Here is a 24,418-nt window from a genome sequence, read left to right on the forward strand (position 1 = left end):
AGGTGCAGCCACTTCCTTTTATGACAAGGTTACCCATCTAATAGACCAAAGGAAGGCAGTAGATGCAATTTCTTTGGATTTCAGCATACATTTTGATACTGTTTCTCACAACATCCTCCTGGACAAAATGTCCGGTATGCAGGTAGATAAATACATAACACAGTTGGTGGACTGTTGGCTGACTGGTCAAGTTCAAGGGGTTGTAGTAAAGGGGGGTTCATCACGCTTGCTCCCAGTCACTAGTCGTGTTTCCTAGGACTCCATTTTAGACCCAGTTTTCTTTGATGTTTTTGCATATGGTCTGGATACAGGACTCAAAAGAGTACTAAGTAAATTTACAGATGATATGAAATAAGGCGTTGCTGTTGTCTCCCTTAAGGGTGGGGAGGTTGTGCAAAGAGTTCTTGACAGACCACAGGGCTGTGCAATCACCAGTCATACGAAGTTTAAGAAGAGTAAGTACCAGATTCTGCACCTGGGGCACGGTAACCTGTCCTAGTGTATGTACAGACCGGGGGATGAGGTACTGGGGAGCTGCCCCACAGAAAGGGATCTGTGGCTTCTAGTTGACAGTAAGTTGAGTAATGAAGTGGGGTGTGTTTTCTTACCTCAAATGTTCCCTTTTTGGGTCCTGCTGTTCAGGACATGGCCAATTATCATGGCGGTGCATTTCAAGTGTCAGTATTAAAGGCCAAAAAATAGTTCTTGAATGTGTGTGTAAGAATCATTAAATGATTGAATGTTTTCAGTGGGAAGGCATGTTAATTCTAAGATTCCTGTAGGCCTGTTTTAGTTACTGGTGTGTTATAAATGGCTAAGCAAACTTGCTGAGTGCCTGCTCAATACCACCATGCATATCAGTGACAAAGAGGTCAAATAATACTGGTCCCAGGACAAAATCCTGAGAGAAAGCACTCCTCCCTGGTCTCTATATGAGCATTGAGCTGTTGCCCACAACTCCTTGAATGTTCTCATCCAGCCAATCAGTTGTCTGCTAAGTGGTCCATCTGTCAAACCCGTGAGAATCCTCTTTAAAAACAAGGATATATATGTAAGAGTGCTGTCCAGATCCTTCTTGAACATCAACAGGCTTGGGCCCAGCCAGCCTGCTGATCTTTGCTTTATTTTGAGTGAAGTTGAAGGAGTTTTGGGAGCAGAAAGGAAGAGAAGACATCACAGGCTGACATACACAAGAACTTTGTTGTGGAAAAAGAGTGCAAAGATGTGAGAGTAGAAGGGGCCTGTTCTGTGCTGCAAGTAGTGCAAGTAGTCAGGCTGTGTCCCATTGTAGAGCAGATTTTCCCAGAGCCCCAAGTTCTTCCTGCACTGCAATAGAATCAAGACATGGAAGGTGCTGGGTGGGTTTGTGGCTGCGAGCACGTCATTGCAGTGGAGAGTACTGGACATGGAAGACGGTGGTAGGAGTAGAAGGAAATGAGAGTAGACTGTTGATCAGCCATGTTACCATGCAGCATGGACTGGCCCCCTTTCCTACTTGTGTGTGGAGTACCATGAGAAGTAGAACTGTGGCTGGTGAACCCATGCACCACGAACAGCACAGAGATGCATCCTCACTCTGAGAAGTGGCTTGCACAGTCTTGAAGGCTTCAGTCAGGGACGTTGGCGTGGGTCTTTTGCAGGTGTAGCAGCGTCTTCTGCTGGAGAAGCAGCCAAGGCCTTCAGAGCATCAATAATAAATTCAATAATCATGGATTTATAAAGAACACATCCGATGTGACCATCTGCAGAATCTTCTATGGAGAAGTGACTGACATTCTACATATACAACTCTGTGATAATGTTTGTTGTGAAGGCGTAGGATCATGTTGCAGAAGAAATCAGGTCAAGTTGTGCTGACATGAGGAGATTGTTTAAGAGGGCATAGTCAGAAGAGCCTTAGAGTGCCCAAGGCTTTAGTTGGGCACATATATCACAGAATCATAGAATCACAGAATTGTCTAGGTTGGAAGAGATCTCAAGACCACCTAGTCCAACCTCTGACCTAACACTGACAAGTCCTCCACTAAACCACATCACTAAGCTCTACATCTAAACGTCTTTTAAAGACCTCCAGGGATGGTGACTCAACCAGGGCTGCCCATTCCAATGCCTGACAACCCTTTTGGTAAAGAAGTTTTTCCTAATATCCAACCTAAACCTTCCCTGGAGAAATTTTAGCCCATTGCCCCTCGTCCTGTCACCAGACATGTGGGAGAATAGACCAATCCTCACCTTGCTACAGCCTCCTTTAACGTAGCTATAGAGAGCAATAAGGTCACCCCTGAGCCTCCTCTTCTCCAGGCTGAACAATCCCAACTCCCTCAGCCGCTCCTCTTAAGACTTGTTCTCCAGGCCCTTCACCAGCTTTGTTGCCCTTCTCTGCACTCTCTCGAGCACCTCCATGTCCTTCTTGTAGCGAGGGGCCCAAAACTGAACATGGTACTCAAGTTGCGGCCTCACCAGAGCCGAGTACAGGAGGACAATCACTTCCCTAGACCTGCTGGCCACACTGCTTCTTATACAAGCCAGGACGCTGTTGGCCTTCTTGGCCACCTGAGCACACTGCTGGCTCATATTCAGCCGACTATCAACCAATACTCCCAGGTCTTTCTCTGCCTGGCAGCTGTCCTACCACTCATGTCCCAGCCTGTAGCTCTGCTTGGGGTTGTTGTGCCCCAGGTGCAGGACCCGGCACTTGGCCTTGTTGAACCTCATACAGTTGACCTCAGCCCATCGGTCCAGCCTATCCAGATTCTCCTGCAGAGCCTTCCTACCCTCAAGCAGATCAACACACGCACCTAACTTGGTGTCATCTGTGAACTTACTGAGGGTGCACTCACCGCCCTCATCCAGATCATTGATAAAGGTATTAAAGAGGACCGGCCCCAATACCAAGCCCTAGGGGACACCACTAGTGACCAGCCTCCAGCTGGATTTGACTCCATTCAGCACGACTCTTTGGGCCCGGCTATCCAGCCAGTTTTTAACTCAACGAAGCGTACGCCAGTCCAAGCCACATGCAGCCAGTTTCTTGAGAAGAATGTTGTGGGAAATAGTGTCAAAAGCCTTGCTGAAGTCAAGGTAGATGACATCCGCAGCCTCTCCCTCATCCACCAAGCGCGTCACTTTGTCATAGAAGGAGATCAGGTTCGTCAAGCAGGACCTGCCTTTCATAAACCCATGCTGACTGGGCCTGATCACCTGGTTGCCCTGTAAGTGCCTCGTGATGTAAGTGCCTCCATGAGCTTCCCTGGCACTGAGGTCAAACTGACTGGTCTATAGTTCCCCGGTTCTACCCTCCAGCCTGTCTTGTAGATGGGCGTCACATTTGCTAGCTGCCAGTCTAATGGGACCTCCCCCAATAGGGGGGTCTTGGGTGTAGGTCTTGGGTGATGCGCTGGAAGCCCAGGTGGTGCCCACTTGTGGTGATGTTGGTGACATCCTTGCCAGGTGTGGTGGTTTTACTCATCTGGACAGCTGAGCTCTGCCACAACTGTTCTCTCACTCCCCCTCCTCAAATGGAAAGGTGGGAGAAAATATAATGAAAAGGGCTCAAGGGTTGAGATAAGGACAGGGAGATCACAAAACAACAATAGTCACAGGCAAAACAGGCTCAGCACTGGGAGATTAATAAAACTTATTATTCATTCCTAATAAGCTAGAGCAATGAGAAAGAAACAAAACATAAACAAAGTAAAGATATCTACCTCTGCCCACCCTATTCCATCTCCTCCCCTCGAGTGGCATAGGGCAACATGAAAGGTGGGCTGCAGTCAGTCCTTGTTGCTTCATGTCCGCCGCTCCTTCGTGGTCCCTCTCTGCCCCTGCTCCAAGTTGGGTCCCTCCAATGGGGCATTCATAGCTTCTTTTGGCAACCTGTTCCAGTGCCTCACCACCCTCACAGTAAAGAATTTACTCCTAATATCTAATCAAACTCTATCCTCATTTCATTGAAAACCATTCCCCCTTGTCCTATTATTATCTACATGAGTAAAGAATCCTTCTCCATCTTTTTTAGAAACCCCCTTCAAGTACTGAAATGTCTCAAGGAAGTCTCCCTGGAGCCTTTTCTTCTCCGGGCTGAACAACCCAGGATCTATGAGCCTTGCTTCATAGGAGACATGCTCCAGCCCTCTGATTTTCTTTGAAGCCTTCCACTGCACTAAGTATAACAGGTACACATCTTTCTTGTGCTGGGGGCCCAAAACCTGAAAGCAGTACTCCACGTGGGGCCTCACAAGGTGTGCTGGTTTTACCCTGCTAGGCAGCTAAACACCACAACTGCTATCTCACTCCCCTTCCTTAGATGAGGAGGGGAAGAAGTAAAATAAAGAACAACTTACGGGTTGAGATAAAGATAATTTAATTAAAGGGAAAAATAATAATAATAAATATTAAGGAAATATTAGTATTAACTAAACAATTTAACTAAAGGGAAAAAAATGAAAGGTGAAAAGGGGGAAAGGGAAAAAAGGAAAAACAAGCAAACAAACAAAAACAAACAACAAATAAAGGTTATGTGGAAGTGCAGAGGAAATAAATTACTCTCTACTTCCCACAGATGAGCGATGCTTGACCACATCCTTGAAGCAGGGCCTCAACGTACGTAGCCTATTTTCAGTAGGAGGATTGACGTTTTCACAATGAGAGCCCAGCCCTCCCCTCTTCTGTTTCCACCTTTTATTGTTGAGTGTGACATCATATGGTATGGAATATCCCTTTGGCTGCTTTAAGTCAGCTGCCCTGGTGATGTTTCTCTTCTCACTTTTTTGTCCACCCCCTAGGAGAGTTAGAGAGAGTCCTAATGTGCCAGCACTGCTCCGTCGTAGACACAGCACTGGTGTGATAACACTGCTGTTCTAGCTACAAGTGCAGAGCACAGCACTGTATTGGCTGCTGCAGGGAAAGTTAACATCCCAGCCAGACACAGTACACAAGGACAGAGTAGAGCGGGACAATCAACACACTCGACCTGCAGGTCACACCTCTGTTGATGCAGCACTGCATGCAGTTGGCCTTCTGGGCTGCAGGTGTGCGTTGCTGGATCCTGTTGAGCCTTTCATCCACCAGAACAACCCAAGTCCTTCTCTGCAGGGCTGCTCTCAATGAGTTCTTCTCCCAGTCTGTACTCCTGTCTGGGATTGCCCCGAACCAGGTGCAGCACCTTGCACTTGGACTTGTTGAACCTCATGTGGTTCACGTGGGCCCACTTCTCCAGCCTGTCCAGGTCACTTTGACTGGAGCGCGTTGTGTGAAGAAAGGAGAAGTGTCAGGCTGGCATGCATTAGAACTTTATTGAGGAAGACTCGTGAAAAGGAGCACAAGCAGTAGGGCCCTGGTCAGAGGTGCAGGCACAGTGACCATCAGCAGCTAGGCATATTGTGTGGAAGATATTCCCAGACCCCAGAGATCAGAGTATCCTCAGTCCATGAAGTTGGCTGCAGGGCATTGTTAGCTGCTGTCAGGGGTGTTGGCGTGGGTCCTTAGCAGGGGTAGCAGGCTCTTCTGCCAGAGAAGCAGCCCAGGCCTCCCAAGCCATAGCCTCCAAGGCCAAAGCCTCCGAAGCCGCCGGAGGAGATGGGCACTCCCTGGGCGCTGAGGTTGCTGCCCACGGCAGCTGATGCAGAAGATCCAACGGCGGTGTTCTGGGGGAAGGAGCTGAGGATGGGTCCTGGCAGGGTGACCACCACGGTGGAAGGCTGGATGGCGACGTGGGAGTCCTCACACTGCCTGACACAGGGCTCGTTGCAGCTGTTAGCCAGCGGGGTGGGTCCGCAGGGGTTGCAGAGGTTGTAGCAGGACATGTCTGTGTTGTGGAGGGTGCCTGGAAGAGAGGGTGTTGTGAATTCAGAGGGTGTTGGGGGTGTGTGGAGCACTGCTGGAGGAGGCCAAGGGAGTGGGAAGGCCAAGAGTGGCGCTGTGGGGAGCCTGACAGAGGGGAGGTGGACTGGCTGCTGAGGCTGGGGTCAGAGGGCGTGTGGAGAGATAGGCCTGGTGGGGTGGGTGAGAGAGGGGATCGGGGTTCATGCTCACCTCGTTGGTTGCAGTGGAGAAGGCGTTGGGAGGAATGTGTGAGAGTGCGAGGAGCAGAGCTGGCTTTTATGCTGGTCCCCGAGTGCCTGCGGGGCAAAAGAGCCTTTGCACATGACAGCATATGGCATGACCTGCTCTTGCATGCCAAAGCCTGGCAAGTAATGAGTTGAGATGTGTTGTCATTCCCACAATGCTCCCTTTTCATTTTCTCCTTTGAGGATGTGTCTTTTTAACTTGGCGTTACATTTCAAGTGAGCGTATTAAAGAACAAAGGATAGTTCTTGAAGGTTCATGAAAGAGCAAATAGAAGATGCATCTAAAGCATGTGAGAGGTTCATTGTCATCAGTGACATCATGGTTTGGCACTCATGAGGTTTGGTTCGTGGCTTTGTTGTGAGGAGGGGGCATTGGCTGTTGGCATCCCCAGCAGGTTGGTCTGGATTTCCCAAGTGTGCCAGGTATGATGCTCTTCCAATTGCATCACATTCACTCCCTCCGTGCCTTCATCCCAACTCACCAGCCTGCATTTAGCCCTTGTTTTTCCCTGTTGGGTGTGCTACATTGGTGGCTTGGTGGCCATCTTGCACATAGTGACTGTATGTGGGAGCAAGCGGGTTCCTTGTCTTGTCCCTGGGACTGCAGTCTGAGGAGGCAGAGGACGGGTGTTTGCATTACAGGGTGTTGTAGTCGTGGGCCTGTCTCAGGGGTGACAAGACTAAGTGCGCTGGGAGTCCTGCCATGCTTCCCAAAGGGTTGCATTGGCACCTCAATAATGCTCCATTTTCTGGGGCCAGCATGTTGACAGCCAGGGCTTTGGCATCCTGCGGTTTGATGGGAGTCCCTTGGGCTGTCTGGTGAGGCATGGTAGAGGCTCACAGGAGAGAGGCTGTCCCTCATTAGAGGTAGAGGACAGACATGTGGAACTGTCCACAAGGTTTGGCCCCATGGTTCATGGGAGTTCTCTGGGGTGAGCTAAAGGGGGAATCCTACTCCTGTGCATGGTGTTTGATGTTGAGACAGACGATGTGGACCTTTCAGAGGGGAGCTGGAGGTGTGCATGCTGCTTGTGGCTGTGGACCTGAGGCCACAGTGGTGATGGCTGCATTCCAAGGAGTGGGGGATTTGCAATGCCACTCCCTGATCTGCCGAGGTGAGTGTTTTGTAGGCTGTCTCACTGGAGCTTGTTGATGAGGATGTTGGGAAGACTGTGGCTGGTTATGCAGGAGTTCTTGGGACCTGAAGGGCTGCACCTGCAAACACTGAGCATCCTGGCTGATGTTTCACATACTTTTTGTACTGTGGTGCCCAGAACTGCACACAGTACTTAAGGTGAGGCTGCACAGCGCAGAGCAGAGCAGGACAATCCCTTCCCTTGACCGACTAGAAATGTCGTGCTTGATGCACCCCAAGATACATTTGGCCCTCCTGGCTGTTAGGGCACATTGCTAGCTCATCTTCAACTTGCTATCAACCAAAACCCCCAGATCCCTCTCTGCGGGGCTGCTCTCCAGCGTCTCGTCACCCAGTCTGTACATATAGGCAGGGTTGCCCCTTCCCAGCTGCGGGACCTGGCACTTGTGCTTGTTAAACTTCATGCAGTTGGTGATTGCCCAGCTGTCCAGTCAGTCCAGATCTTTCTGCAAGGCCTTTCCACTCTCAGCAGAGTCCACAACTCCTCCAAGTTTATTATCATTGCCAAATTTGCTCAAAACACCTTCTAGTCCTAATTCCTAATAGTTTAAAACAACATTGAAATGAACTGGCCCTAAAATGGAGCCCTAGGGGACCCCACTGATGACTGGCTGCCAGCTTCATGTGGCCTCATTTACCATAACCCTTTGAGCCCTACCCATTAGCCAATTGTTCACGCATCATATTATTTTTGTATCTAGCTATATGCTGGACGTTTTGTCCAGTAGGATCCTATGGGAAACTGTCAAAATCTTTACTGAAATCCAAAAAGATTACATCAGCTGGTTTCCCTTGATCGAATAAACGAGTGATCTTATCAAAAAACAAAATCAAATTTGTTAAACAGGACCTACACCTCATTAAACCAAGTTGGCTGGGACCAATGACTCCTCCCCCTGAGTAGCACAGGGGAACGGGGAGTGTGTGCTGCAGTAGGTCCCTGTTGCTTCATGTCCACCACACCTTCACAGTCACTCTCTGCTCCTGCTCCATGTAGCGTCACTCCCACGGGATGCTGTCCTTCCCAAACTGAGCCCATGTGGGCTTCCCACAGGCAGCAGCTCTTCAAGAACCACTCCCATACAGGTCCATAACACGGGGGCCCTATATCAGGAGCAAACTGCTCCAGCACAGGCCCCCCACAGGTGGCAGCTCCCCCCAGACTCCCTGCTCCTGCATGGGCTCCTCTCCACAGGCTGCAGCTCTGTCCTGGGGGCCTGCTCGTGCAGGGGCTCTCCATGGGCTGCTACCTCATCTCCACTGCATTTGTACAGGGTGAAGTGGGAATCATCATAGAATCATAGAACGGCTCACCTTGAAAGGGACCTTAAGGATCCCTTAAAGACCTTAAGAATCATCAAACTCCAGCCCCCTGCCATAGGAAGGGATGTCACCCACCAGATCAGGTTAGCCAAGACCCCATCCAAACTGGTCTTTAACACCTCTAGGGATGGGGCATCCACAGCTTTTCTTGGCAACCTGTTCCAATGCCTCACCACCCTCACAGCGAAGAATTTCCTCCGAATTTCTAGTCTAAATCTATCATCTTTTAGCTGAAGACTGTTCCCCCTTGTCCTATCATTTTCTACATGAGTAAAGAGTCCTCCATCTTTTTTAAAAGACTCCTTTAAATATGGAAAGGTCTCAAGGAAGTCTCCCCAGAGCCTTCTCTTCTCTGGGCTGAACATCACAGAATCACAGAATTACATAACATTAAGGATTGGAAGGGACCTTGAAAGCTCATCTAGTCCAACCCCTCTGCCGGAGCAGGAACACCTAAATCATGTCAAAAGGGAATGTGTCCAGGTGGGTACTGAAAGTCTCCAGAGAAGGAGACTCCACAACCCCCCTGGGCAGCCTGTTCCAGTGTTCTCTAAACCTCAACATAAAAAAAAGATTTGCCTAATATTTAAGCAGGACTTCCTGTGTTCTAGCTTACACCCATTAACCCTTGTCCTATCACTGTGTGTCACCTAGAAGAGCCTGGCTCCATCCTCCTGACACTCGTCCTTTACATATTTATAAACATCACCAACTTTCTCAACGTTTCTTCATAGGAGAGGTGCTCTAGCCTTCTGATCATCTTTGGAGCCATCCGCTGGACTCGCTCTAACAGGTACACATCATCTTGTGCTGTGGGACATAAAGCTTTAGGTAGTACTCCATGTGGGGCTTCATGAGGGCAGAGGGGAACAATCACCTCCCTCAACCTGTAGGTCAAACCTCTGTTGATGCAGCCCAGGATGCAGTGGGCCTTCTGGGCTGCAGGAGGGCAACGCTGGGTGTTGTCAAGCCCTTGGTCCACCAGAACCCCCAAGTCCTTCTCTGCAGGGCTGCGCTCAATGAGTTCTTCTCCCAGTCTGTACTCCTGTCTGGGATTGCCCTGACCCAGGTGCAGCACGCTACACTTAGAATTGTTCAACCTCATGCAGTTCATATGGGCCCACTTCTCCAGCCTGTCCAGGACCCTTTCAGTGGAGAGTGTTGGGTGGAGAAAGGAGGAGTGTCAGTCTGGCATGCATTAGAACTTTATTGAGGAAGACTCATGAAAAGGAAGGAGCACAAGCAGCAGGGCCCTGGTCAGAGGTGCAAGCAAAGTGACCATCAGAAGCTATGCAATTTGTGTGGAAGGTATTCCCAGACCCTGGAGATCAGAGCATCCTCAGTCCATGAAGTTGGTTGCAGGGCATTGTTAGCTGCTGTCAGGGGTGTTGGCGTGGGTCCTTAGCAGGGGTAGCAGGCTCTTCCACCAGAGATGCAGCCCAGGCCTCCAAGGCCATAGCCTCCGAAGCCGCCGGAGGAGATGGGCACTCCCTGGGAACTGAGGTTGCTGCCCACGGCAGCTGATGCGGAAGATCCAACGGCGGTGTTCTGGGGGAAGGAGCTGAGGATGGGTCCTGGCAGGGTGACCAGCACGGTAGGAGGCTGGATGACGACGTGGGAGTCCTCGCACTGCCTGACACAGGGCTCGTTGCAGCTGTTAGCCAGCGGGGTGGGTCCGCAGGGGCGGCAGATGTCGTAGCAGGACATGTCTGTGGTGTGGAGGGTGCCTGGAAGAGAGGGTGTTGGGAAGGCAGAGGGTGTTGGTGGCATGAAGAGCTGTGCTGGGGGGGGGCAAGGGAGTGGAGAGGCCTGGGGTCATGAGGAGCATGGTGGTGTGGAGGTGGAAGGGTTTTTGAGGCTCAGGGCAGAGGGCGTCTGGAGAGATAGGGAGATGAGGCTAGTGGAGTGGGGAAGGAGGGGGTCGGGGTTCAGGCTCACCTTGTTGGGTGCAGGGGAGGAGGCGTCTGGAGGAGTGTGTGAGAGTGTGAGGCGAAGGGCCGTCTTTTATGCTGGTCCCTGAGTGCCCGCGGGACAAGAAACCCTTTGTGCATGACGGCATTCGGCGTGAGCTGCTCTTGCATGCCAAAGTGTGACAAGTGGGGTGTGTTGTCCTTCCCACAACGCACCTTTTTCATTTCCTCCTGTTGAGGACATGTCTATTTGGCCTTCGCAACAGCTTTTAAGTAAGGATGGCTCTTTGGGAGGATTTGCATTGAGAGTGGTAGTGAGGGCAGTACGCAAATGTCGCCAAAGCATGGGAGAGGTGGGGTGTCATGAAATGAGGTCATGGCATGTCACTCATGTGGTGTGGTTTGCAGCTGCATTGTTGCGAGGAGGGGGCCCTATTTGCTGGCATCGCCATACTGCTGGCTGGTCTGGGCTTCACAGAATTGCTGGGCATGAGACACTGGCACACTTATTTATGATGATCTTACCCCTCTCATTTACAATGTGTAGCCACCGTTTGTTGTAATCTCTTAGGAGTTCAGCAGAGATTTGGTTAAGTTCCTCAGAATATCCTTCCAGACAAAAATGTCAAGCACACAGCTAGTCTAATATCTAATGTGATGGTTGAGCAGTTGGCTGATTGGTCAGACTCAAAGTGTAGTTGTAAATGGGGTTACCTGTGCCTGGCAGGGAGTCACTCTGGGGGTTCCCGAGGGCTCCATTTTGAGTAGAGAAGCCTCGCACATAGATGTTGAGAAATTAGAGGGCCGGGCTATGAGCAACAGCATGAAATTTAACAAGGGCAACTGGCGAATTCCCCATCTGAGACAGGGCAACCCTGGATCTATGTCCAGACTGCGGGAGGAGAGGCAGGAGAGCAGCCCCGCCTGAAAGGGCATGGGAGTTCTGGTTAACAGCAAGTGGACTGAGAGTCAACTGGGTGCCCTGGCAGCCAAAGTTCCCCCGTTTCCTGGGTTACATCAAGCACAGCATTGCTAGCTGGTCAAAGGAAGTGATTGTCCAGCTCTACTGCGCACTGGTGCGGCCTTCCCTCAAGTGCTGTGTACAGAATTGGTCACCGCAATCTAACGACACAAAACTCTTAGACATTGTCAAAAGGAGAACTACAGAGATGGTGAAAGGTTTAGAGGCCAGGATGTATGAGGAGTGGCTGCACTCCCTTGTTTTGTTGAGCCCAGAGAAGAGGAGACCTCACCAGAGCTTACAGCTTCACCACGAAGGGAGCAGAGGGACAGGCTCTGATCTCTTCTGTCTGGTGAACAGCAGTGGGGCCTGAGGGAACAGCCTGAAGCTGTGTCAGGGCAGGTTCAGCTTGGATATTAGGGAAAGGCTATTTCCTGAGAGGGTGGTTGTGCAGGTTCCCCATGGAAACCATCACAGCATCAAGCCTGCTGCAGCACAAGACAACACTCTCAGAAATGCGGTTTGATTTTTGGGTAGTCCTGTGTGGAGCTAGGAGTTGGACGCAATGTTCCTTGTGGGTCCCTCACAACTTGTTCTATTCTGGGATTCCATGATTCCATCACATTTGCTGCCTCCCTGCCTTTCTAACAACTCGCTAAGCCAGTCTTTACCCTTGTCTTTCCCGTTGGGTGTGCTGTATCGGTGGCTTGGTGGCCGTGGTGCTTGGAAGGTTGTAGGTGGGAGAAAGGAAGCTGCCTGCTTTGTCTTGTGCAAACCTGGGGCCATCCCTGTGGGTGGCTGCCCAAGCAGGCAGGAGAGGGCTGTTTGTGAGAGCAGGCTGTTGTCCCCTGCGGCCTGGTACTGAGCTCGCAAGCCCTTTGATGTCAGCAGTCCTGCCATTCTTCTTAAAGACTTGCTTTGGCCACTCCGTAGCGCTTCCCTTTGCTGATGCCAGCATGTTCCCAGGCTAGGCTTTGGCCCAACACACTGCTTGATAGGGGCCCCTTGGGTTGATTGGGGATGCAAGCAAGATAGCTTGAGACTCATGAGAGGCTGAGGGAGTGGAACTGTGGGGAAGGGCTAGCTGGGGACCCAGGTGTTGGGGGTCTTCTTTAGGGTGAGTGTCAAGGTGACAGCTATTTTTCTGCCCCGTGTTTGATGGTCAGAAAGAGGATCTGGATTTTTTAGAGGAGAGTTGAAGGCATACAGATTAATAGACCTTGTGCTGATGTTTGCATTCCAAAGGGAGGAATGATGGCAAGGCCTGCCTGAGGGCAGCTGAGGTGAGTGTTTTGCAGGCTGTCTCTCAGGTGAGCAGAGCTTCTTGAAGAGGCAGATGGGTAGGTTGTGCATCTGGATATGCAGAAGTAATCAGGATCTGATGGGCTGCACCCAAGGAAGGTGAGGGTTCTGGCTGAGGTCCGTGCAAGGCCACTTCCAATTATCTTTGAAAAGTTATGGCAACTGGGACAGGACCTGGAAACTGGATGAAACTCACCCCACTCCTATGTTCAACAAGATGGAGCAGAAATGTCTGGAATCTGCAGACCGGTCGATCTGTCATGCGTCACTGGGAAGGTTCTGAAAGAAATCCTCCTGGAAAGCACATGAGAAGCACATGAATGATAAGAAAGAGATGGGGAGTAGTCAGCATGGATCTACGAAGAGCAGATCATAGTGGAGCCTGCTCGGTGTACTCTACCTTGAAGTGACCTGCTGGGTGCACAAGGGGAGAGCAACAACTGTTGCTTAACTTACCTTTCGGAAAGGCTTTGATGCTTGCTCCCATGACATGCTCGCAGAGAAGCTGACAAGTGCAGGTTACACAAACAAACAAACAGTGGGGTGGCCTGGAAAGTGTCAGCATGCACATGGTCCTGGAGAGCCTGCTGACAGTTCTTAACCACAGCTGTTGCCCTACCCGGTATCAAGAGGTTCCTTCATGACCATATCATTCTGAGATAGTGTTTGTTGTGACTGTGTGGGATCACAGTAGAGAAGATAGCAGCTGTAGTGTGTGCTAATGAGGGGAAATTTGTTGAGAGGGTGTGGTTAGAAGAGCCTTAGCAGGATGAAGCCTGTGTTTGGTCACTTCTAGGTCTTGGGTGATGTCATTTAAGGTGTTGTGGCCCTTTCTGACCTGCCCTGATGACCTTCTGTGCTTGGGCAGCGGCAGGCCCCTTTGTAGCTTGCTGAAAGAGGCCCTGTTCAAATGTGGGATAACTGCTGGATTCTCCTCAGAGAGGTCATCCCTGCAGTCCCTACTACCAAAACCTTGCCATGTAAACCCAATACACTAGGGGAGGTCTTGTGGCATTTTTTGACCTGCCCTACCAATGTCTTGAGCCAAGCATTCCTGGGGCCTCACAATGGCAGAGAAGAAGGGGACAATCAACTCCCTCACTATGCTGGCCAGTCCTCTGTTGATGCAGCAGAGCATGCAGTTGGCCTTCTGGGCTGCAGGAGGGCATTGGTGGATCCTGTCGAGCTTTTCATCCACCAGAACAACCCAAGTCCTTCTCTGCAAGGCTGCTCTCAATGAGTTCTTCTCCCAGTCTGTACTCCTGTCTGGGATAGCCCTGACCCAGGTGCAGCACCTTGCACTTCGACTTTTTGAACCTCATGTGGTTCACATGGGCCTGCTTCTCCAGCCCGTCCAGGTCCCTTTGAACGAAGAGCATTATGCGAAGAAAGGAGGAGTGTCAGGCTGGCATGCATTAGAACTTTATTGAGGAAGACTCATGAAAAGGAAGGAGCACAAGCAGCAGGGCCCTGGTCAGAGGTGCAGGCACAGTGACCATCAGCAGCTGTGCATTTTGTGTGGAAGGTATTCCCAGACCCCGGAGATCAGAGCATCCTCAGTCCACGAAGGTGGTTGCAGGGCATTGTTAGCTGCTGTCAGGGGTGTTGGCGTGGGTCCTTAGCAGGGGTAGCAGGCTCTTCTGCCAGAGAAGCAGCCCAGGCCTCCCAAGCCATAGCCTCCAAGGCCAAAACCTCCAAAGCCGCCGGAGGAGATGGGCACTCCCTGGGCGCTGAGGTTGCTGCCCACGGCAGCTGATGCAGAAGATCCAACGGCGGTGTTCTGGGGGAAGGAGCTGAGAATGGGTCCTGGCAGGGTGACCACCACGGTGGAAGGCTGGATGGCGACGTGGGAGTCCTCGCACTGCCTGACACAGGGCTCGTTGCAGCTGTTAGCCAGCGGGGTGGGTCCGCAGGGGTTGCAGAGGTTGTAGCAGGACATGTCTGTGTTGTGGAGGGTCCCTGGAAGAGAGGGTGTTGGGAAGGTGGAGGGTATTAGAGGTGTGTGGAATAGTGGTGAGGGAGGCCAAGGGAATTGGAAGGCCTGGGTTTGTGGGGAGTGTGGTGTTGGGGAGGTGGAATGGCTGCTGATGCTGGGGTCAGAGGGCATGTGGAGAGATGGGCCTAGTGGGGCAGGGGAAGGAAGGGATCAGGGTTCAGGCTCACCTTGTTGGTCGCAGGGGAGAAGGTGTTGGAAGGAGATTGTGAAGGTGTGAGGCGCGGGGCCGGCTTTTATACTGATTCTTGAGTGCCCGCGGGGCAAGAGAGCCTCTGTGCATGACAACATTTGGCGTGAGCTCCTCTTACATGCCAAAGCCTGGCAAGTAATGAGGTGGGGTGTGGTGTCCTTCCCACAACTTGACCTTTTCTTTTTCTCCTGTTGAGGACATGGTGTTGGGTCCTGACGGCACCTTCAAAGTTTGATAATTAGAGGCTGGAGCATTTCTGAGAAAGGTGCATGGGAGGGCAGGTAGGTGAGGTGTCTGAAGGCTGCCTGAGGTGCAGTGTCATGAGTGAGGTCTTTCTGTGGCATTCATGTGGTGCGGCCCAGCCACACTGGGCTTTGTCGCTCTAAGGAAGTCCTTGCAATGGAGAGCATCGGGCATAGAAGCAGGTGCTATGAAAAGAAGGAATGAGAGATGAGTAGGTCCTACAATGGCCATGTTTTCTGACACCATAGGCTTCCCACCCTTTCCTCCAAAGCTGAACTCCTCAGAGAACACAAGATTTGACACTCTGCTTGATGGGATTTCTCGGGCTGGGTTGTGAGGTCTGTGAGCAGCCCTGAGATTCATGAAAGGCAGCGGACAAGAGGGATTGTGAGAAAGGGCCAGCTGGGAGCCATTGTGTTATTGGGAATGCTATTTGGGATTTGTGTCAAGGGGGAAACTTATTTCTCTGCCCAGTGTTTGATTTTGTGAAAGATGATTTGGAAATTTCAGATAGAAATTGGAGGCATGCGGTCTGCAACTCAAAACGGTGGGTAATATGAAGGCCTACCACTCAGTAGCCAAAGGCAGTATTTCGTGGGCTGTCTCTCAGGTGAGTATTGCATGTTACTGAGGAAGATGGGTAGGCTTTGGCACTGGATGTACTGAAGTACACAGGACCTGTAAGGTTGCACCCACAAATGCTGAGAGTCCTGGCTGATATTTTAACAAGGCTACTTTCTTCTTTCTTTGAAAGTTGATGGCGACTGGGTTCCTGAAGACTGGAAGGGAATCATTCCACTCCTATGTTCAACGAGATGGAGCAAAAATGTCTGGAAACTGCAGACCGGTTGCTCTGTCATGCGTCACTGGGAAGGTTCTGAAAGAAATCCTCCTGGAAAGCACATGAGAAGCACATGAATGATAAGAAAGAGATGGGGAGTAGTCAGCATGGATCTACGAAGAGCAGATCATAGTGGAGCCTGCTCGGTGTACTCTACCTTGAAGTGACCTGCTGGGTGCACAAGGGGAGAGCAACAACTGTTGCTTAACTTACCTTTCAGAAAGGCTTAGATGCTTGCTCCCATGACATACTCGCAGAGAAGCTGACAAGTACAGGTTACACAAACAAACAGTGGGGTGGCCTGGAAAGTGGCTGCATGCCACTGCACATGGTCCTGGAGAGCCTGCTGACAGTTCTTAACCACAGCTGTTGCCCTACCCGGTATCAAGAGGTTCCTTCATGACCATATCATTCTGAGATAGTGTTTGTTGTGACTGTGTGGGATCACAGTAGAGAAGATAGCAGCTGTAGTGTGTGCTAATGAGGGGAATTTTTTTGAGAGGGCGTGGTTAGAAGAGCCTTAGCATGATGAAGTTTGTGTTTGGTCACTTGTAGGTTTTGGGTGATGTCATTTAAGGTGTTGTGGCCCTTTTCGACCTAGCCCTATGACCTCTAGATCTTTGCCTTTGTACTGATAGAAATGCGAAGAAGAAGGGAAGAGGAGGAGCTTCAGGCTGGCATTCTTGAGAACTTTATTGAGGAAAGCACATGGAAAGGAAGAAGCAGCAAGTGGAACAGCCTCTGGGGCTCTTGGATGCCGGTAGGGTGACCAAAATCTCATCCTTGTGTGCGGAAGATTTTCCAGGATCAAGGAGATCTTCCTGCCCTGTGATGGGAGCAGTGGAGAGGGAGTCAGTCCCTGGTGGTGTTTGGCTTTTGAGCACATCATAGCAGCAGAGCGTACTGCACGTAGGAGACAGTGCAAGTCAAGGAAAGAAGTGGGAGAATGGTAGAATGTAAGTTGGCCATGTTTCCAAACATTGCGGAATAGCCCACATCCTTGCTTCTCTTGTTCATGCCTTGAGAGAAATAGTCGTGCTTGTGGAGATGATGACACAGTGGGTCAGTGACAATGCAAAGGTGCAATCTCAATCCACAAGTAGTCACACACCACATATGTGGTGTTGATGTGGGGGACAACTCTGTTAAATAATACTGGCCTCAGTAGAGACCCCAGAGGGACACCACTCACCCCTGGAGTATACCTGGGCACTGAACTGCTGAGCACAACACTTGGAATGTAATCATTTAGGCAATTCCTTATCTGCTGAGTGGCCCATCATGTCTTTCCATGGTAGTGAGAAGGAGCTATGTAAGAGCGTTCTCCAAACGCTTCTTGAACACCAAGAGGCTTGGGCCCTGATGGCCACTTGAGCCCTGCTTTTTGTTCTTTTTGTTGGCTGAAGTTGGAAGAGCGTTGGGAGAAGAAAGGACGATGACGCATCTGAGGATATGGGAAGCAGACTGATTTTATTGAGGAAAACATGAAACCGAGGGAGCATCAAGTGGAAGGTGCACATTCTGAGGTGCCTGGACGGTGTCCACCAGCCTGTGTGCCTTGCGTAGAGCAGATTTTCCCAGAGCCCCAAGGTCTCCCTACCCCGTAGTAGAAGCAGCCCCAGAAGGTTTCGCGACAGACTGTGCTAGTGAGCAAGTTATTGCAGCAGAGAGTAGCATCTGTGGAAGTTTGTGCTATGGAAAGGAGAAAGAGGAAGAAAGAAGGAGGTATGTTGGCCATGTTTCCTGAAAGCATGGCCTGGCCCTTCCTTCCTTGCTTGCTTTGTTATGCCATGGAATGATGAGCTGCGGCTGGTCAGCCTGTACGCCATGAATAGTGCAGAGGTGCATCCTCTGACCGAGAAGTCAATGGCACGGTGTTGGAGGCTGCTGTCAGGGGTGTTGGCGTGGGTCCTTAGCAGGGGTAGCAGGCTCTTCTGCCAGAGAAGCAGCCCAGGCCTCCCAAGCCATAGCCTCCAAGGCCAAAGCCTCCGAAGCCACCGGAGGAGATGGGCACTCCCTGGGCGCTGAGGTTGCTGCCCACGGCAGCTGATGCGGAGGATCCAACAGCGGTGTTCTGGGGGAAGGAGCTGAGGATGGGTCCTGGCAGGGTGACCACCACGGTGGAAGGCTGGATGGCGACGTGGGAGTCCTCGCACTGCCTGACACAGGGCTCGTTGCAGCTGTTAGCCAGCGGGGTGGGTCCACAGGGGCGGCAGAGGTTGTAGCAGGACATGTCTGTGTTGTGGAGGGTCCCTGGAAGAGAGGGCGTTGTGATATCGCAGGGTACTGGGGGCATGAGGAGTAGTGGTCGTGGAAGGCCAAGAGAGTGGGGAGGCCTTTGGTGAGCTTGTGGGGAGCATGGTGGTGGGGAGGTGGAAGGGCTGCTCAGGTTGGCAGCATAAGGCGTGTGGAGAGATGGGGTCGATGGGGTGGGCAAAGGAGTGGAGCGGGGTTCAGGCTTACCTTGTTGGTCACAGTGGAGAAGGAGTCGGGAGGAGTATGTGAGGGTGCAAGGCACAGGGCCGGCTTTTATGCTGGTTCTTGAGAGCCCACAGGGCAAGAGAGCCTTTGTGCATGACAGCATTTGGCAAGAGCTGCTCTTACATTCCAAAGCCTGGCAAGTAATGAGGTGTGGTGTGGTGTCATTCACACAATACTCCGTTTTTATTTCCTGTTGTTTAGGATGTTTTTGTTTCACAGAATCTTGGCAGCATATTACAAGTGACAGTAATAAAGACTAAAGGATAGTTCTGAAGGTGCATGAAAGATTGGGAAAAGATGAATCCAAAGCATGTGAGAGGTGCATTGTCATCAGTGAGGTCATAGTTTTGTACTCAAGAGGTCTGCTGCTTTGTTGTGAGATGGAGCTCCATTTGCTGACATCCCCAGCAGGATGGTCTTAGCTTCAATTCTCTTCAATGCTTTTGATTATCATCTGGATTTAGGCTCAAATGCGTACTCAGTAAGTTTGCAGATGATAGTAAATAACGAGAAGCTGTTGTCTCTCTCAGGAGCTGAGAGGCTTTGCAGAGAGATCTTGAGAGACCATAAGGCCAGTCACCAATTCTAAAAATATTATCCTGGCTATACAGTGTAACGTGCTGGCTCCCCAGCTGGCCCTTAATGACTGTCCCTGTCGTCAATCTCAGGGCCTCTCCCAGCCAGCCTAATGGAATCCATCAAGCAGAGTATCAAGTCACATGGTTTTGGCTTTGGAGTAAAGAGAAAGATGTGAGGAATAATGGCAAGTGTATGGCCTAGTCTTCTCTTAATCCCTTCTTGTCATAGCACTGACTTCTAGGTCCAACACTCTCCATTGCAATGACTTAGTCACAGTCACAAGCCCAGTGTGGCTGAGCCTTACGACATAAATGCCACATAAAAACCTCACTCATGACACCGCAATCACCCCGGCTTTGGCACATCATTGACATGCCTTGCCATGCACCTTTAAAAGAAATCATTTGGCCTCTAATACTCTCACTTTGAAGGTGCCACTGGAACCAAGCAACATGTCCCAAACAGGATGAAATACAAAGAGACGGTTGTGGGAAGAACAACATGCTCATTACTTGATGGGCATTGGCGTGCAAGAGCAGCTCACACCAAATGTTGTCATACACAAAGGCTCTCTCGCCCCACGGGCACTCAAGGACCAGCATAAAAGCCAGCCCTGTGCCTCACACCCTCACACACTCCTCCAGAGGCCTTCTCCCCTGCGACCAGCAAGGTAAGCCTGAACCCTGCTCCACTCCTTCACCCACCCCATCGACCCCATCTCTCCACACACCTTATGCTGCCAACCTGAACAGCCCTTCCACCTCCCCACCGCCATGCTCCCCACTGTCCCACCCTAAGCTTCCCCACTCTCTTGGCCTTCCACCACCACCACTCCTCATGCCCCCAGTACCCTCCGCCATCCCAACACCCTCTCTTCCAGGCACCCTCCACACCACAGACATGTCCTGCTACAACCTCTGCCGCCCCTGCGGACCCACCCCGCTGGCTAACAGCTGCAACGAGCCCTGTGTCAGGCAGTGCGAGGACTCCCACGTGGCCATCCAGCCTTCCACCGTGGTGGTCACCCTGCCAGGACCCATCCTCAGCTCCTTCCCCCAGAACACCGCCGTTGGATCCTCTGCATCAGCTGCCGTGGGCAGCAACCTCAGCGCCCAGGGAGTGCCCATCTCCTCCGGCGGCTTCGGAGGCTTTGGCCTTGGAGGCTATGGCTTGGGAGGCCTGGGCTGCTTCTCTGGCAGAAGAGCCTGCTACCCCTGCTAAGGACCCATGCCAACACCCCTGACAGCAGCCTCCAACACCGTGACGTTGACTTCTCGGACAGAGGATGCACCTCTGCGCTGTTCATGGCGCACTGGTTCACTAGCCACAGCTCTACTTCTCATGGCACTGCACACTCAAGCAGGGAAGGGGGCCAGTCCATGCTGCATGGAAACATGGCTGATTGATGGCCTACTCCTCTCTCACTCCCTTCTTGTCCTTCCACCATCTTCCATGTCCAGTACTCTCCACTGCAATGACGTGCTCGCAGCCACAAACCAACCTGGCACCTCCCATGTGCTGATTCTATTGCAGTGAAGGAAGAACTTGGGGCTCTGGGAAAATCTGTTGTACCATGGGACATAGCCTGATGGTTGCACTACTTGCACCACAGGACAGGTCTCTTCTACTCTGCACGCCTTTTCACTCTTTTTCAACAATAAAGTTCTTGTGTATGCTAGCCTACGATGTCTCCTCTTCCTTTCTGCTCCCAACACTCCTTCAACTTCAGTCAACATAAAGCAGGGCTCAACAGGCTGGCTGGGCCCAAGCCTGTTGCTGTTCAAGAAGGATCTGGACAGCACTCTTACATATATCCTTAATTTTAAAATGGATAGTCACGGGCTTGACAGATGGACCACTTAGCAGACAAATAATTGGCTGGATGAACACATTCAGGGAGTTGTGGGCAACAGCTCAGTGCTTATATAGAGACCAGGGAGGAGTGCTTTCTCTCAGGATTTTTTCCTGGGACCAGTATTATTTGACCTCTTTGTCACTGACATGCATGGTGGTATTGAGCAGGCACTCAGCAAGTTTGCGCATGGCACCAAGCTCAGTGGGGTGGCCGACACCTTAGAGGAAAAAGGGATGCCATCTGGAAGGACCTTGACAGGCTTAACAAGTGGGCCCAAGCAAACCTCAAGGAGTTCAACAAGGCTGATTGCAAGGTCCTGCATTTGGGTTGAGACAATCCCCAGCATGAATACAGCCTAAGCAGCAAGTGGATTGAGAGCAGCCCTGCACGGAATGACTTGGGGGTACTGGTGGAGAAATGTCTTAATATGACCAGCGATGTAAACTCACAGCCCAGAAAGCCAGCCATTTCCTGGGATGCACCAATAAAAGTGCAGCTAGCAAACAGAGGGATGCCATTCTCCCTCTCTGCTCTGCTCTTGTCAGACCCCACCTGGAAGACTGTGTTGAGTGCTTGGGCCCCCAGCATAAGACAGATCTGTACCTGTTAGAGCAAGTTGCAAGGAGCGATACAAAGATGGTCAAAGAGCTGGTGCACCTCTCCTACAAAGACAACCTTCCCTTCCCTACGCTGAGAAGGCAGGCTTGGTCAGCCTGGAGAAGAGAAGGCTCCAGGCAGGCATTATAAAGACCCTCCAGTAATTAAAACAGGCCTACAGGAATCATAGAATTAACATGCCTTCCAACTGAAAACATTCAATCATTTAATGATTCTATGTGGTTTAACACTCAGGTTGCCTTGTATGTTCTCAGGACTTGGACTCATGAAGCCTCAAGGATCTGGATACTCTATAGCATCTCACAGTCAAGATAGTCTACAATTCTAAGAGTCTATGAAAAGGGACACAAGGACTCTCCTAGCAAGTATGTCACTGAGAACAGCACCAACGAGCTGCTGCTGTTCTTTCGGCACGTGACACAAGCCCTTCATTTGCCCAAAGGCCTGTGCATGCTAAGGGATTTTAGCATGGGTCAGAAGTCAGCACGCACTGAACATCTCTCTTTCACATAAGGATTTTCTGGCCACCATCCCTGACTGATAGCATCAAGACACTGCAATCAACGTCATGGAGTGAGGGTTGCACCTCTGGGATGAGGCTGGATCTTGGGCTCACCAAATCCTCAACTATGGCTCCTTCTCAAAGCCACCCATACTTTCTCAGCTTGTCCCTGAGGAGGCAAAGCACTGGCTTTATGGTATGGAGAGCATTTCAGAACCACCACTAGGAGCACCTGGGTCTTACAGGGGAACATTGTGCTCCAAGCCCTTCCTGAGCTTATCAGACAGCAAATGAAAAATGACAGCTTCTGGAAACGCACCTTTGGGGAGCAGCATAGATAAGGTGCAGGAGCATTGCAGGGGCTCGCAGGTGAAAGCAAATCAGTTTGGGGCTTCTGGGCACCGTGCCTACACCACCGGCCCTCCCTGGGCACTGATGACACCACACCTCTCCCTTTCTTTGGATGCTTCTATCCAGCCTTACACACACGTTCAAGAACTATTTTTTGGTCTTTAAAACTGACACTTGAAATGCACCGCCATGATAATTGGCCATATCCTGAATAGCAGGACCCAAAAAGAGAACATTTGAGGTAAGAAAACACACCCCACTTCATTACTCAACTTACTGTCAACTAGAAGCCACAGATCCCTTTCTGTGGGGCAGCTCCCCAGTACCTCATCCCCCGGTCTGTACATATACTGGGACAGGTTACCATGCCCCAGGTGCAGAATCTGGTACTTACTCTTCTTAAACTTCGTATGACTGGTGATTGCACAGCCCTGTGGTCTGTCAAGAACTCTTTGCACAACCTCCCCACCCTTGAGGGAGACAACAGCAATGCCTTATTTCATATAATCTGTAAACTTACTGAGTACTCATTTGAGTCCTGTATCCAGACCATATGCAAAAACATCAAAGAAAACTGGGTCTAAAATGGAGTCCTAGGAAACAAGACTAGTGACTGGGAGCAAGCGTGATGAACCCCCCTTTACTACAACCCCTTGAACTTGACCAGTCAGCCAACAGTCCACCAACTGTGTTATGTATTTATCTACCTGCATACCGGACATTTTGTCCAGGAGGATGTTGTGAGAAACAGTATCAAAAGGTATGCTGAAATCCAAAGAAATTGCATCTACTGCCTTCCTTTGGTCTATTAGATGGGTAACCTTGTCATAAAAGGAAGTGGCTGCACCTCATGCCCAGCGCATGCAAGAAGCCCCTCCTCACAACAGAGCCGCAATCACACCACATGAGAGCAGCACCATGAGCTCACTGAAAACACCGCTCCTCTCCTATGCCTGGGTCACGTCTTCTGCCCGCTTTGACATGCACCTTCAAGAGCAATCCTTTGGCCTCTAATAATTACTTTGACGTAAAAGGTGCCACCATTGCCAAATGGACATGTCCTCCAGAGAAGGACATGAAAATTGAGCGTTGCAGGATCAAAAACATGCCCCACCTCATTACTTGCCAGGCTTTGGAATGTAAGAGCAGCTCTTGCCAAATGCTGTCATGCACAAAGGCTCTCTTGCCCCATGGGCACTCAAGGACGAGCATAAAAGCCGGCCCTGCGCATAGCACCCTCACACACTCCTCTCAACGCCTTTTCCACTGCAACCAACAAGGTGAGCCTGAACCCCTCTCCCCTCCTTCACCCACCCCACTAGGCCTATCTCTCCACATGCCCGCTGCCCCCAGCCTCACCAGCCCTTCTGCCACCACTAAGCCATACTTCCCATAACCCCAGGCCACCCCACTCCCTTGGCCTCCCCCAGCACAGCTCTTCATGCCACCAACACCCTCAGCCTTACCAACACCCTCTCTTCCAGGGAACATCCACACTGCAAATATGTCCTGCTACAACCTCTGCCGCCCCTGCGGACCCACCCCGCTGGCTAACAGCTGCAACGAGCCCTGTGTCAGGCAGTGCGAGGACTCCCACGTCGCCATCCAGCCTTCCACCGTGGTGGTCACCCTGCCAGGACCCATCCTCAGCTCCTTCCCCCAGAACACCGCCGTTGGATCCTCCGCATCAGCTGCCGTGGGCAGCAACCTCAGCGCCCAGGGAGTGCCCATCTCCTCTGGTGGCTTCGGAGGCTTTGGCCTTGGAGGCTATGGCTTGGGAGGCCTGGGCTGCTACTCTGGCAGAAGAGCCTGCTACCCCTGCTAAGGACCCACGCCAACACCCTTAACAAAAGCCTCCAAAACCATGCAATTAAGCTCTCAGAGTGAGGATGCACCTCTGTGCAATTTATGGCACATTGGCTCACCAGCTATAGCTCTTCTTTTTGTGGCACTTTCTTTCTCTTTCTACTTTCCATAGCACCTCATTCTATGTCCAGTACTTTCTGCTGCAATTACTTGCTCAGAGCAAGAAGCCCCTTGGG

The 24,418-nt window shown here is 51.1% G+C and overlaps 6 pseudogenes across 6 annotated transcripts; 2 read left to right on the forward strand and 4 right to left on the reverse strand.

Moving 5' to 3' along the window:
* Positions 1-5,483: 5,483 nt before the first annotated feature.
* LOC311433091 (feather keratin 1 pseudogene) lies at positions 5,484-5,804 on the reverse strand (annotated as a pseudogene). Its single transcript has one exon. The product of its transcript is annotated as a feather keratin 1 pseudogene (transcript).
* A 4,144-nt stretch (positions 5,805-9,948) lies between these two features.
* On the reverse strand, positions 9,949-10,254 carry LOC311433092 (feather keratin 1 pseudogene; annotated as a pseudogene). Its single transcript has one exon. The product of its transcript is annotated as a feather keratin 1 pseudogene (transcript).
* A 4,084-nt stretch (positions 10,255-14,338) lies between these two features.
* Positions 14,339-14,659, reverse strand: LOC311433095 (feather keratin 1 pseudogene; annotated as a pseudogene). The gene has a single exon. The product of its transcript is annotated as a feather keratin 1 pseudogene (transcript).
* Positions 14,660-17,902: 3,243 nt separating this feature from the next.
* On the reverse strand, positions 17,903-18,223 carry LOC311431231 (feather keratin 1 pseudogene; annotated as a pseudogene). Its single transcript has one exon. The product of its transcript is annotated as a feather keratin 1 pseudogene (transcript).
* Positions 18,224-19,950: 1,727 nt separating this feature from the next.
* LOC311431234 (feather keratin 1 pseudogene) lies at positions 19,951-20,271 on the forward strand (annotated as a pseudogene). The gene has a single exon. The product of its transcript is annotated as a feather keratin 1 pseudogene (transcript).
* Positions 20,272-23,880: 3,609 nt separating this feature from the next.
* On the forward strand, positions 23,881-24,201 carry LOC311431232 (feather keratin 1 pseudogene; annotated as a pseudogene). The gene has a single exon. The product of its transcript is annotated as a feather keratin 1 pseudogene (transcript).
* Positions 24,202-24,418: the final 217 nt, after the last annotated feature.

The sequence above is a fragment of the Aythya ferina genome, assembly GCF_964211825.1.
Source record: "Aythya ferina genome assembly, chromosome: 2".
Classification (NCBI taxonomy): domain Eukaryota; kingdom Metazoa; phylum Chordata; class Aves; order Anseriformes; family Anatidae; genus Aythya; species Aythya ferina.